The sequence below is a fragment of the Aristolochia californica genome, unplaced genomic scaffold (assembly GCF_029961685.1).
Source record: "Aristolochia californica isolate CCGP_79_NKW_82.1479 unplaced genomic scaffold, dmAriCali1.0.hap1 SCAF_1, whole genome shotgun sequence".
NCBI lineage: Eukaryota > Viridiplantae > Streptophyta > Magnoliopsida > Piperales > Aristolochiaceae > Aristolochia > Aristolochia californica.
In genome coordinates this window covers 9919350-9933037 of record NW_027181770.1, presented here as the reverse complement: position 1 = coordinate 9933037, position 13688 = coordinate 9919350, and the positions used below count along the sequence as shown (strand labels likewise).

Below are 13688 nucleotides of genomic sequence, written 5' to 3'. Positions count from 1 at the left end.
ATTATATTCCTTTTAGTTAGTATCTTTGGAGTTTGGACCATGCATAATGGGCAGAGGGTGACACTTTATTGTGAAGAGAAGAAATTAATCAAGAGAAAGAAAGAGTTTTCTTTCTTATTCAATATCTATATAGCTTGACACCACACGTCGGGGTGGAAGATTCAGGGCCTTGCAATACATGGCAAAATCAGGCCTCTTCAATTTCTATCTATTTAAGTACAAAATTTTCTATGTTTTAAGTCTCGGACATCTTGGAACGACGAGGTCACGAGTGGTTCCATGCACGTTTCTGCAGGAGGACTCCGCCGGCCAGTTCTGATAAGTGAGCTAAATGTTTTCCAGCCCGATCCCTGTGCATGGGTTGCTCCCGCTGCAGTCCAGTTTCAGCGCCACCTCTGTCCCTGACATCCCACGGATGTCATTGTAGCTGACTCCGCTGATTTTCACACCAGAAGACTGTAGAACCGTAGAAAAAGGCAGAGATCAGAACTGATTCATGCAACTGAAATTGACCAGAGGATCTCTTTTAGTGTTTTCGATTTTTAGGTTGACATCAAATTGATCCCTCCAATGAAGACGATGTAAAACTGGGTTTGACACTTTTTGACATTTGACCGCTTGACTCTTAAAAAGTCGACCGAAATTGGAGGAGATTTATGCTGTCATCATCATTTACGCAACCCGATTCACAATCCGTAATGCAAAACGTTTGTTTTGGGCTAATTGGACCTTCTGAGGCGATTCTATATTCTTACCTGATCAGGGCAGCCATGATTTCCGGGGCAGTAATTCTGGTCAATAATGATGGGGTTGTCGACATTGTTCATGATCGCATCCTGGAAAATTACTCCCTGCACGAACCCGTTACTGGCTCTTCCCCACGACTTGATTCTCAATCCGTTTTCTGTTCCTGTAAATACCACTCTCCTTACTGCGACGTTTTGCACGCCGTCCTCGTTCTGGTCCTTTCCCAGGCTCCCAATGTTGCCAAATCAAAATAAAAGCGTTTAATGGAGAAAGTTTTAGTCGTCAAGTTTACAGTACTGAAAGGAGATTGTCTGCCTACCTGATGCCATGGCCGGGTCCACAAGTGACGTCTTGGACGAAGAGATTCATGGTGCCAGGGCCAATCGAAATGCAATCGTCTCCGGTCTTGATTCCATTACTCAAGACGGAGACTCCTTTCAGCAAACAAACAGTTGCAGTAGGGAGAGTGGCAGTAATGGGCGAATAAGTGAGCGGTGAAGAGGTTATGACCGTTTAACGAGTATTTATAGTGCTAGAGTTTGGATTAAGGCGAGAAAAAAGTTCATCAATAAGCGCCGAGACCGAGCCAATGTTGTTTCAGGTTTTAATTTCTTCTCAATTCAACAACCTCTGTGAAGTTAATTTTTTAAGAGAAATTGCTGACAATTCCCTGCTAAGGGCTCTTGGGAGTTGATTAGCAATCTGAAATATTAATTGTGAACCAATTTATATAAAAATCCTTAGTATTGTGGTTAATAATCATTTTATATTTTAATTACTACTTGTGCAATTAAGATATAAATTGGTTATAAAATCTGATAAACCCTCTGCCCATTATGCATTCCCTGCTCTAGGTTTATCCTTATGAGACCTTACAAATGAAGGAGAATGAAAACTCATTTCAATTAAAAACTAACATTATAAAATAGAAGAACAACCACCAACATCACTACATATGGAACAAAAACTTAAAAAAGGAAGGAAGAAAGATGAAGTATCCCAAATGCATAATATTAGTTTAATCACAACTTGAACTAGAGGGAAAATGTACAAATAATTTGTATTCTTCTATCACTATGAACTTTGTTAGACACATAACTCTTAGTTTTCTTAAACCTTTTAAAAATTCAATGATAACACACATTTGGCCTCTCTACAGCGAATACTAAGAGCACTTATCTTCAATCTTCCAAGCCTTCTCTTGGTGTCATCCAACACCCAAAATCCATTTGTAAGTGAAATCTCAAAAAACTCAAAAGTGGAAGGGACAAAAAATTACAACAACCCCCTCAAGAAAGGAAGAAAGAAAAAATGAAGCATCCCAAATGCAAAATATTAGTTTAATCACAACTTGGAGGAAAAATGTACAAATAATTTGTAATCTTCTTGTGCCACCACGACCTTTGTTAGATACAAAATTGTTAGTTTTCTTAAACATTTTAAACACTCAATGATAAAGCATATTTGGCCACTCAATGATAAAGCATATTTGGCCTCTCCACAATAAGTACAAAGAACACATATCTTCTAGCTTTCAAGCATTCTCTTGGTTTCATTCAACACAAAGATCCATCTATAGTTGACATCTCAAAAAACTTAAAAGCGGAAAGAACAAAAACATACAACAAGCCCCTTAAGAAAGGAAGATAGAAAAAATGAAACATCCCAAATGCATTATATTAGTTTAATCACAACTTGAATTAGAGGAAAAAAGTACAAATGATTTGTAATCTTCTTATGCCATCATGAACTTTGTTAGACACAGAGCTCTTAGTTTTCTTAAATGTTTTTAAAAAATTAATGATAAATCACATTTGGCCTCTCCACAATGACTACGAAGAGCACTTATCTTCAATCTTCCAAGCTTTCTCTTGGTTTCATTCAACACCCAAGATCCATTTGTAATTGACAAATCTAAAAACATAAAAGTGGAATTTATCTCCTAATATTTGTAAGAGAACTTTGTATGCTTCTAAATTTCAGCTCATTTAAACCCCTAGCATCTTAATAATAAACACCAAGCATTTAAGATGAAAAACCAAAGGTTCAGAGAGCTCTATTTTCTCGAATCGTATTGTTTGAAGCGAAGATCCCATCAATACTTCGATAAGAAACTCTCCCTTTTGTTTGAATTTTCCTTTTAATCCTCGTGTTTGGGAACTGTTGGTATCTCGTTTCTTACTCCAAAAGTGGCTTTTTGGATTTATTGGTTCTTTTCATCTGAACTTTGTCGTCTTGATTTGTTGTGCTAGTTTGGGGTTTCAGTTTCTTTGATGGAGATTGTCATTTTCTAGGATGTTGTGTGCTGGATCTTTAACTATTTGTGGGGCATCACTTTGTCTTCTGTAAAACGGAGAGAACCGAAAATAATAACAGAGACTGAAAGAATGATTTTTCGATGATTTTATTCTTCTCCGTTAAGAGGCTATTTATAATACATTACAAGTCGATTTTAGGATCAATTTAGATCCTAAAATCAAGGAATAAAATCAAGAATACAATCACGGGATCGGAGGAAACAATCGCGCTATACAGTTTCCTCCGATCACGCTATACAGCTATACATTTCAACACTCCCCCTCAAGTTGGTGCATAGATATCAGTCAAGCCCAACTTGTTAATTATACCATGAAATATTTTTCCTGATACTGCCTTCGTGAGCATATCAGCCATCTGACTCGCAGATTGAATAAAGGGGAATTGTATAATCTTTGCATCGAGGTTCTCTTTGATGAAATGACGATCAACTTCAACATGTTTAGTGCGATCATGTTGAACTGGATTTTGTGCAATTGCGATAGCTGCCTTGTTATCACAGTGAAGATTCATAGGTTTGTTGTATTCAATCCCTAAGTCTCTCAGTATATTCCGTATCCATAACAACTCGTATACACCATGAGCCATACCTCAAAATTCAGCTTCAGCACTTGATCTTGATACTACCTTCTGTTTTTTGCTTTTCCAAGTGACAAGATTCCCTTCCACAAAAGTAAAGTAACCTGACGTGGATCTGCTGGTTGTCTGATCACCTGCCCAATCAGAATCTATATACCCTTTAATACTAGAGATACCATTTTTTGAGAATAACAAACCTTTTCCTGGAGCACTCTTTAAGTATCTCAAGATCCGATAGACTGCTTCTATATGTTCTTCACTTGGTGCATGCATGAACTGGCTTACAACGCTTACTGCATATGCTACATCGGGCCTTGTGTGGGATAGGTAGATTAATCTTCCAACTAATCGCTGATAATGCCCTTTGTCTGCTGGAATTTGATCTGGAAGAATTCTTAGTTTATGATGCATTTCCATGGGCGTCTCTATTGGTTTACAGTCAAGCATTCCGGTTTCAGCTAGAAGATCCAACACATATTTTCGCTGTGAAAGGAAGACTCCATGTTTCGATCTTGCAACTTCAATTCCCAAAAAGTATTTAAGTTGTCCGAGATCCTTCATTCCGAATTTAGTAGCTAAATACTCCTGTAAAGCTTGTATTTCACCTGGGTCATCTCCTGTCACGACCATATCATCAACATATACAATTAATGTTGTTACCTTTCTTTCTTTGTGTTTTATAAACAAAGTATGATCTGAGTTACTTTGTTTATAACCAAACTCCTTCATTGTAGCCGAGAATCTCCCAAACCATGCTCTAGGTGATTGTTTCAGCCCATACAATGACTTCTTCAATTTACAAACTTTACCATGAGACAAAGAACCACTTTTTACACCTGGTGGTAGTTCCATGTAGACTTCTTCTTCTAAGTCTCCATTGAGGAAGACATTTTTAACGTCAAATTGTTGCAGAGGCCAGTCTCGATTTGCTGCTATAGATATAAGAATACGAATTGTATTGATCTTAGCTACTGGTGCAAAAGTATCCTGATAGTCTATCCCATACCTTTGCGTATATCCTTTTGCAACTAGCCGAGCTTTATATCTGTCAATGCTTCCATCCGGTTTGAGTTTCAATGTGAACACCCATCGACATCCAATTGTTTTTACTCCTTTAGGTTAGGGAACAAGTTCCCAAGTGGCATTTTTTTGGTAGAGCCTCCATCTCTTCGTTCATCGCTTTTTTCCATTTTGGATCAGCTAATGCATCCTGCACATTACTAGGAATAGAAACCCTGGATAATTGATCAACAGTAAATGCATACGATTTAGTCAACCTATGGGAGGACACATAGTTATTGATTGAGTATTTGGCCTTGGCTTCAAGATCAGGTTCATACTGTTGTTTTTGGAACTCTCCTATTCAATCTTTGTGGATATCTAGAGGTTATGTTTTCTGTAGGAAGACATATTTCATTAGACTCATCGGATATCTAGAGGTTATGTTTTCTGTAGGAAGACATATTTCATTAGACTCATCAAACACAGGATTCGTATTTGCCTGAGGAGGAACATTCCGAGTTGATTCTTCAGTTGTTGGTGCAGACGGGGGCAACTCTGGGGGTTCTTAAGGTGAAATTACTGAATCACAGTCTTGTTGCACATTATGACACTTAAAAAATTCATTCACCGCTTCTAACTCAATAAATTCGGCACCTCTTCAACATCTCCGTTAGTTTCATGTGGAGCATTCTCTTCATTTGAACTCTCCCCCTGAAGAGATGTCCAAGAAACTCCCCCAGAATAATAAGGGACTGATTCATGGAAGGAGACATCTAAAGTCACATGGAGCTTGTTGGTGTGTGGATCATAACACCGATATCCTTTTTAAAAATCAGAGTAGCCAACAAATACACATCGCTTTGCACATGGATCAAGTTTATTTCGCAAGATCCTTGGGATATGAACATAAGCGATACACCCAAAAATTCGGGGTTCAAGATTCGGAAGATGGGGAATTGAAATCAGGGATTGCAGCTTATGTAGAGGAGTTTGAAAATCAAGTACTCTAGAAGGTGTTTGATTGATGAGGTAGGCAGTAGATGTGATAGCTTCGCCCCAATAAAATTGAGGCATGTTCATGCCAAAGAGAGAGGCACGCACTACTTCCAAAAGTTGTCTATTCTTTCTTTTTGCCAATCCATTCTGTTGGGGAGTATAGGTGCAAGAAGTCTGGTGACGAATTCCATGAGTGGTCAAAAAATTTTCGAGAGAAGCATTAACAAACTCAGTACCATTGTCAGATTGTAAAACACGAATCTACTTTTGGTATTGAGTATGTATCATTGTATGGAATTTCTGAAATGCTAGACACACATCACTTTTGTGGATAAGCAGAGATACCCAAGTCATTCTAGTGCATTCATCAATAAATGTCACAAAGTAACGAGCTCTAGAAATAGAGGGAATCTTGGCTGGACCCCAAACATCAAAATGAATAACCGCAAAAGGTTCGAAACTTTTATTCAAACTCGGGAAATAAGCAATACGGTGGATTTTAGCCAATTCACATGTGTCACAATGAAAATGCACATCAGTCAAACCTGAAAAAAGTTGAGGTCACAATTTCTTAAGATAACCAAAGGAAAGGTGACCTAATCGTCGGTGCCAGAACCATACAGTTGTTTGAGCATTATCTTCACTGCTAGCTTGATTTGTCTGACTGATTTTTGATCCCCCGTTCTCTGTCAACTCCAAATAGTAGAGTTTGCCCCGTCTAACACCACAACCAAGAATCTTCTGGGTTAGAATGTCCTGAAAGACACAAAATGAGGGCAAAAAAGTTACAGTACAAGCAAGAGTGGAAGTAATTTGGCTAACAGGCAAAAGGTTATATTCAAGAGAGGGAACCACAAGGACAGTTTCTAATGTCAGATTATTGGATAATATAACAGATCCTTCCCCAGTAATAGGAGAGGTACTACCATTGGTTGTTGAAATAACAGATTGTGGAGAAGGTAAGATGGATTGTAACTGACTGGGATCCCTTGTCATGTGATCGGATGCACCTGTATCAATAATCCAAGGTCTATTCTTAGAATTACAGAAAATATTAATGCATTATCGAGAATACCTGGATGGGCAACATTTGCAGTAGGTAACTCCTGATTCTCTTCCATGGATGTCACCATAGCTTCCCCAGCAATCTTGTTACGGGGATTTTTTGAGAAATCCCACTACTCCGGATAGCCAATAATCTCATAACACCGGTGTTATGAATGTCCTTTTTTTCCGCAGTGAATACATACACGATTGTTACCTTTGCCAGAGGATTGAGGGTTCCGACTGCTTGATGATCCTTGTCGGTTTTGGTTGACCAACATCGCCGAGTTCTCGGAGACTGGGCGATAGCTCCCCATTGTCTGTCTCTGTTGATATTAGCGTCTGACATATGCATATGTACTCTCCAAATCAAGTTTGGGATCTTTTCACAAAATTTCTCCACGAACTTGATCAAACTCGGAGTCAAGCCCACTGAGAAAAATATGAACCCAAAGCCTAGCCATTGCAGAGTGCAACTGGATTAGCCCTTCGACTATTCCTTCCTGAGATATAGTTCTATGATCAATCTCCTGGAAAATAGCAACCAGTTCATTGTAGTATGTGGATAACGGTCTACCATTTTGTTTGGTAGAAAAAGATCTCTGGTTCAGCTCAAATATACAAGTTTCATCGGATCCATCATAAAATGTTTTTGATACTGCTTCCCATATCTCCTTGGCAGTGGAGAGGCGAATAAATCGCTGCATGAGCAATGGACTCATGGAGTCAATAAGCCAACTTTTGACTCTTTGATTTTCAGTAATCCATGCTCCAAGATTAGCATCACCAGATGCTGGTTTTTTTGTTTTGCCGGTGAGGTATCCAGCTTTGTTGCGTGCGTTAATTCGCATCTCCATGAGTTGGGACCATAATGAATAATTGGTCTCATCGAGGATAATTCCAGTTAGAAACGTAGAATTATCTTGGTGGACTATAATCTGTGGTGATGGGATAAGTTCGGTGGATGCGCCTGTAGTGGTGGCCATCGATCCGAAATTTTTTAATTTTTTTTTTAATCCGGTCCGGTTTGGTACGATTTGGGCTGATTCAATTCTGGTCCACTCTAGTGCTGGTCTGATCCGGTTCGGGTTTATACCAGTTCGGTCCGATTCGGTTGACCCGTCGGTCTAGGTCGGCAGGAAAAATAAAGGAACAGTAGTTCCTAAGTTAAAAAATACCTTTGTCTTCGTCTTCGACAACGGCAGCGGAGCGTCGGCTTGAGTCGGAACAGGGTGGTGGTGCCGTCGTCGGCGATCGTCGGCGCTCGTCGGCGCTCGTCGGCACTCGTCAGCGATCGTCGGCACTCGTCGGCGACGTGATTCCGACTACAGGACCGTCGTAAGAGAACTCTGTTCTCTTTCAGCAATTCGGCTTCCCTCGGCGACAGTGATGATCGGTGGTAATAACGGGAAGGTGGAACTGTCGTCGGCGGTTGTCTTCGGTCTTCAGCGATCGTCGTCGTCGGCGTCTTTCTTTTGGTGTCGGGACAGCCGGAATATGGAGTTGCAGAAAAAATAGAGTTCTGCAACTCCGATGGATTTTTTTTCTTCCTCCGGCTTCCTCCTTCAGCGATTATAGGAGCACTTAACTCCGACTTTCTGCGATGGAAAAAAGAGGATAATTCTCCTGCTCTGATACCATGTAAAACAGAGAGAACCGAAAATAATAACAGAGACTGAAAGAATGATTTTTCGATGAGTTTATTCTTCTCCGTTAAGAGGCTATTTATAATACATTACAAGTCGATTTTAGGATCAATTTAGATCCTAAAATCAAGGAATAAAATCAAGAATACAATCACGGGATCGAAGGAAACAATCACGCTATACAGTTTCCTCTGATCATGCTATACAGCTATACATTTCAACATCTTCATTGAATGATTTGTTTTCTGTGAGAACTTTTCGGCTTAGCTCTAGGGGATCAGTTTTATTGGTAATGAGAGAAACATATTTCTGTTTTGAAACAACCATTCAACCTCTTCTTCCCCCTTCCCTTCCACTTTTTCCTTCTTTGTTAATTTCCCACACATTATTCCATTTCTTTCTCCTTATCTCTCTAGCATTATCTTACCATTTTTCAGCTTTATGAAAAACTAAAGAAGAAGAAGAAACAAGACATAGAAAATCTTATGAAGAAGAGAATTTTATTTTGTGAAAGTCATCAATATATAGTTCATTTTTGTAAAGTCTTTGTTTGAAAGTCTAAAATTTTTCATGCAAGAGTCTAAGTTAGTAAGTATATAAATATATATAAATATATATATATATAAAAATATAAAAAAATATAAATATATAAAAATATATATAAATATATATATATAAAAAAAATAAAAAAATAAAAATATAAAAATATATATAAATATATATAAATATATATATATATATATATATATATATATATATATATATATATATATATATATATATATATGCATATAAAACTACCAATTTCTTTCACAATCCATTTAGGTTATTTTGTAATTAAAAAATAAAAATATTAATTTCTGGGTTTAAAAAAGCTTACACATTTCATTTCATTAGCTTCACTTTAATATAATAAAAAATATCATGTGATTATTAATTATTTTAAAAATATTTTTTAATATAATTAATACGTTATTTTATATAATACCGTATTAATACCTTAATACCTTAATGCAATTATTTTACTTTAAGATGTTATTTAATTTAATACAATATTTAGTAAAAAACATATTTAGTTTTAAAATTCTTATTTGTTGGTACAAATTTTCTACCATCTTTTTTAAATAAAAAATATAAATTTTATATTAATTAAAAATTTTATTTTTACCTATTTAACTCCTTTTATTATCAATTAAAAATTTTTAATTGAAAATTTTATTTGAAAAAATTATTTTAGTGTTTTAAAAAATAATTTATCTGTACACAATTTATTACCAAATATTTAAAAATATGTAAAAATTAATTTATATTTTAAAAATATTATTTAACTCTTAATAATATTTTAAAATTTTTAAAATTTTTTATTAGTTTTTAAATAAATTTAAAATAAATTAATAATTTTAAAAATATTTAAATATTTTTTATTTTTTTATATTTAATATATTTAATAAAATATTTTAAATTCTTAAATTCTTAAATTTTTAAAATATTCTTTTATTTAAATTAATTTCAAAACTTATAGTTTTTTAAAATATTTCAAAATTTTACTAAAATATTATTTTTTCTAAATATTTATTTGATGACGTGGTATTCTACATGGAGGATGAAGTGGCTTCTTGATGATGTGGCAGGTGACATGTTGTTAGACTATTCGGGTGCTGATGTGGTACCATGTATGTAATCAAAGAGTATGTGTCACTTTGACTATACACGTGTAGTTAAACGGTTAGAAATGGGTATTTGTGATATTAAGTGAAAAAGTTGGTTATTTGTGTTATTATTTTATAAAAAATGGGTAGTGAAGTAAAATTCCTAATTTATAATGGCAGATATATGTGAGAGTATTTTAACAAGAGTTGTGCAAGCTGCAACTGAATCATCATCACACTACAAACTGCAAGTAGAAAAAGAATACACCAGCGGCAACGACTGGGTTGGTTCACTGAATTGCTTTTCCTGAATACCATCTCCCTGTACCTGTGATGGGTTTCAGATTTGCTTAAACAAATAAATCCAAGCCTCTACAATGGCGGATATTGTTGCTTTGAAGGGTTCATATTTTCCCCTCTCGTGCCGTTCAGAGGCTAGTATTTTTTCTATTTCGACAAATCTGATCGCATATTTGTTAACCAATCTCAACTGAAGAACAACACAAGATAAACTCAACCTTGAGCAAATTGATTTGATTCAATCTTATGGCAAAATGCAGTGTTAGGGACAAGAATAAAATAATTTACAACTTTTTTTTCCTGATATTCCTCGGTACCCTCGCTGCTCAAAGACAACTGGGTGGATCAATTAACCCACTAGCGGATCCATCTGCAAATATACATGACGACTGAGCTCGCCTGTTTTGATAGGAGAGCTTCACGTCATTCAACCCGATTCTACTGCAAGGGTTAGCTTGGCTGCAATGGAACAATACAGCTACCGGCGTCGCGGATGTCCCCTTGATGTTTTTGTAAGTGACTCCACTGATTTTAATCCCGGAATGCTGAAGGTCGGCAATATTGTTAGCGGAAGGATCTTATAATCAAAGTAAAATAATTTATGAAATTCATTTTGGAAGATCGAAAACGACGTATCTGGCCGGGCTGTACCTTGCCGGGGCAATCTCTGTTTCCGGGACAGTAATTTTGGTCGATTATGATCTGGTTTTGAACGTTTATCATAACGAGGTTCATAAAGCGCACATCTCTCACGAATCCGGTACTCGGTCTTCCCCAGGACTTTATCCTCACCCCGTTTTGAGTTCCCTTGAAGACCACCGTTTTCACTGTTATGTTCTGGACACCTTCTTTGAATTCCTGAGCCAGGCTCCCAATGCTGCCACAGATTCGATTTCATACACGAGAAAGTTAGGTGACCTTTTACTGGAGTCGGCCATTAACTTTTATATATTCATTCTTACTGTCATTCTTACCTGATTCCATGTCCAGGGCCACATACTATCCGCTCCATCCACATGTTCCTGGTTCCTGGCCCAATAGAGATACAGTCGTCGCCGGTTTTATGGCGCTGTTGACCATGGTGACGCCGGTGGACAGTTGGACGTGGACACCGTCCGTGTTGGGGCTCTCATCAGGAGCCAAGAGTTGAATCCCATGAAACCTGATGTTCTTGCATAGGTTCACTGCAACATGAAAAAACTGGCTGTTGATTGACTTCAGGCCCCTGACGAGGACGTCTTCGGCACCGTTGAAGGCCAACGACTGCAATCGAAACGAGCATTAGTTATAAGTAAACCATAACCATGTCCTTTGCAGAGACTAAGAGAGGTTCACGTACCAACCCGAGCTCCTTGAGGGCAGTTCCTGCCGGCAGTCTTGCAAGCCCACAGACCTTTCCCTCGGCCATCTAGTGTTCCGCCGTCGATGATAAGCCCCTTGACCTTGTTGAACAGGACCCAGTTTCCGCCGCCGTCGATGATAAGCCCCTTGACCTTGTTGAACAGGACCCAGTTTCCGCTGCCATATGCTGCATAGTTGGTGGAAGCCACCAGTGTACCGTCCATTTTCATGGTCATTCTGCTATTTCTGCCGGGACCTTCGAAGATGATCCGCTTGATCAAATATGATCCTCGTGGCACGTAAACCGTCGCCGGCCTGACCGACGAGCAAGCTGCTTGCCATGCATTAAGGAATGCCCTACCCGAGTCGGTCTTACCGTCGCCTCTTGCGCCAAACAGGACAACGTTATAATCCCATAAACAGCCAAGGGGAAGAAGAAGGTGAAGAACAAGAAGACGATAAAATATCTGAGCTTCGCCATCTCAGACAGAGAAAGAGACACTTCTAATTGGAAGAGATGAGTTGGTCGATGAAAGCAGCAGAAGTCTGTCTCATATTTATAGCTTCTGAGTTGACTTTAGCAGCAGCAGCCAGAACCAGACTTTGAGCTAGAATTCTCGATGAGAATGTGGACTCCATCTTCATTCCACTGACATTACTTTTGAATGGTCGATCGTTAGGTCTTAATCCAAACAAATTAACGTGTTGGACTGTCTTTCACCAACCCACATCAGCAGAGTCAAATATATAGGCGAAGTGAGATTAGATAGTAAACCACCCAACTCCTCCTGGTTTCATTCTTTCACAGTTAGGCTGAGAATATTTGAAAAAAATGTTCAGCTCTCTCATCGGGGTGAGTATGTTCAATTGATATTTAAATACATTACAACATAATCGAAGGGATTTTACAATTGATATGATTGTACAATAAATGGAAGAATGGAGCTTGATGATCTCCTGTAATTGAGGGTCAAGGGCCTCTTTAAGGAAGCCCGTAAATAGAGCAGTTATTCTCAATCAGAGTAGATTGAGGCACACGATCTTCAACAGCCCCCCGCAAGCTAACCGTTGGATTAAAACTGACATGTAGCTTGAATCGAAAAAATTGAAAGAGAGGCCGAGACACACTTTTGGTGAATATATTTGCAAGCTGTAAGTGAGAGGGCACATATTGAGTGCAAAGTTTTCCAGCAACAACAAGTTCTCAAAAAAAGTGGGTGTTTAACTCAACTTGCTTGGTCCGCTTGTGAGCAACAGGATTGGAGCTAAAAAAAATAATACTTTTGTTGTCGCATAATAGAAGAGGCCACTGGGGAAAAGAAACTTTGAGATCACGAAAAAGATGCGTGAGCCAAATAAGTTCAGCGGCCAGGAAACTAAGTTGTCACCAAGCTAAATAAAGTAACCAGAGGTAGAGAGACGAGTATCAGAACATCTGGCCCAGTCGGCATCAGAATAAGCAACTAAAGATCCAAGAGCAACAGGTGGACGGAAGGAGAGGCCAAAATGGAGAGTACCCTTGACATATCGAAGAATGCGCTTGACAACAAGAAAGTGGTCATTAGTGGGAGAGTGTAAAAACTGATTGACTGAGTTGACAGCATGAGTAATATCGGGACGTGTGATGGTCAAATACAGAAGAGCACCAACAAGTGATCGGTAAAGAGTAGGATTCGAAAATAACTGACCATCAGAGGATAGATGCTGAGAAACAACCATAGGAGTGTGAACAGGCTTGCTGTCAAGTAACTGAGCACGAGCAAGGATGCCGCACGCATATTTCAGTTGGCTGAGAAATAGACCAATAGTAATGGGTGTAGCTTCAAGATCAAGGTAGTAACTGAGAGACCCCAAATCCTTAGTAGCGAACTCAAAATGAAGTTTGCAAGTAAAGCTATCAAGAAGAGAGGAGTTGTTGCCCGTAATAATAATATCATCAATATAGAGGAGTAAATAAATAATATTAGAGTGCCTGTGAAAGACAAAGAGGGAAGTGTCGACACGACTGGAGTAGAAGCCAAGATGAGTGAGGAAGGATTTGAAGCACTGAAACCAGGCACGTAGTGCT

General features: G+C 38.2%; 2 pseudogenes; both read right to left on the bottom strand.

Annotated features, from left to right (window-relative positions):
• Positions 1–228: 228 nt before the first annotated feature.
• On the bottom strand, positions 229–2843 carry LOC137945995 (polygalacturonase-like; annotated as a pseudogene).
• A 7762-nt stretch (positions 2844–10605) lies between these two features.
• On the bottom strand, positions 10606–12101 carry LOC137959279 (polygalacturonase-like; annotated as a pseudogene).
• Between the last annotated feature and the right edge of the window lie 1587 nt (positions 12102–13688).